The sequence below is a fragment of the Octopus bimaculoides genome, chromosome 3, assembly GCF_001194135.2.
Source record: "Octopus bimaculoides isolate UCB-OBI-ISO-001 chromosome 3, ASM119413v2, whole genome shotgun sequence".
NCBI lineage: Eukaryota > Metazoa > Mollusca > Cephalopoda > Octopoda > Octopodidae > Octopus > Octopus bimaculoides.
In genome coordinates this window covers 7,113,781-7,115,626 of record NC_068983.1, presented here as the reverse complement: position 1 = coordinate 7,115,626, position 1,846 = coordinate 7,113,781, and positions in this window count along the sequence as shown.

The window sequence follows — 1,846 nt, the reverse complement described above, 5'->3', positions numbered from 1 at the left end:
ATATATATACTGCTTGATAACTATAATACGTGAAACTCAGCCTGTCTATTACTTTTACAACTTTCTGCTAACTGAAAATAAAATGTATGTACATCTATATATGTATACACGTGTATATATATATATATATATATACATGTGTGTGTGAGGACATATGGTCTAGTAGTTGCACTCACAATTACTAGATCATGGGTCTGATTCACAGACTGACCGATGCATTGTGTTCTTGAAAGTATAAAACTCTGTATTTCATGTTGCTCTGCAATCGTTTTGACATTTGATGTGTGGCACATTTGAGCATCTGTACAGGTGATGTTGATTTAAAGGAGGAAGTGAGTTAAGGTACAGCACATAGATTTGATCATTTTAAACGAACCATTTATGCAGGTAGATCAGCAAAAACTGAAAACTCATACATTATCTTCGATGGGAAATTCCATCATATATATATGTATGTATTTAGGAGACAATGAATAGTCATGGAGACAACCTCTACAGTGCTACAGGCTCTTTGAAAATGCATCTATTTCATGCTGTAAAACGGTTGGGGATTGTAAGGGTACCAAACATAGAAAACCCACCAAGAATAATCCTTTCTCCTGTAAGGAGAAGGCTTGAAATTTTGTGGGAGGGGACTAGTCGATTACATCAACCTCAGTGTTTCATTGGTACCTAATTTATTAACCCCAAAAGGATGAAAGTCAACCTCGGTGGAGTTTGAACCCAGAATGTGCAGTTGAATGAAATGCCGCTAAGCATTTTGCTCAGCGTGTTAATGATTCTGAAGAATAATGTCCTACACAATGACAGAAAAATTAGTTATGATTTTGGTAGTTGCTGGTGTGTGCCATGTCAAATGACCGAAGACTGTGCAGTAGGTGGGGAGAAGGAGAAGGTGAGTGACTTGTCTGACCTCCACGACAGCATAGGAAAAAAAACATGACATGATGTAAAATGGTGACAACATACCTGCACCAACGTAAATGACATCCAACATGGACTTAGACACATGCATGTTACCCACTTTTACATATTTTCAGAAAACCCCACCTTAGGAAAATTTGTCATGTTCAATAATGAATCAGGCATACAGTCATTAAATAAACTCAGCCTTTTCCCTCCAGCTCTCGTATGTTGTTTTTACATGAACATTAGGTTTACTTTTGCTGAAGTCAATATTTAGCCATAAAATAGAAAAAAAAAACAACTTTACCGTATGATTAATAAGTCTGACTTCAGAATTTTTATGATATAAAGATCTCAATAGCAAAAACATTCTATGTGGCATAACTAGTGGAAGCATTTAGCTATATTTATTTACTTACTGTAAATAATTCAATATATTTTAAAGAGATAAAAATGAAGCTGTCAGACAGAAACCACCACCAAAACCACCACCACCACTATTCTTTTTTTGATTTATTTCTGTGAAATATTTTCTTCAGAGAATTTTTCCGTTTGTTTTTCTATTAATTTAAACAGGTTTCTTTGACAATTCACGCAGGTCTGTTGTGTGTGTGTGTGTGTGTATATATATATATATATATATATATATATATATATATATATATACATATATCTGTATCTATATCGACATCTGCTTGTGATTCAATGTAATCATTCTGTTATTGTAATCTTATTCTATTGTGTTATATTCATGTAGACCATGATATGAACTCTATAAACATCATCATCATCATCATCATTATTATTATTATCATTATTTTATTATTACGACAACAAGTTGGTAGAATTGTTAGCATATGCTAGGTGAAGAAATGCTGCAAAGCGTTTCATCTATCTTTATGTCTTGAGTTCAAATTCTGCCAAAGTCAACTTTGCATTT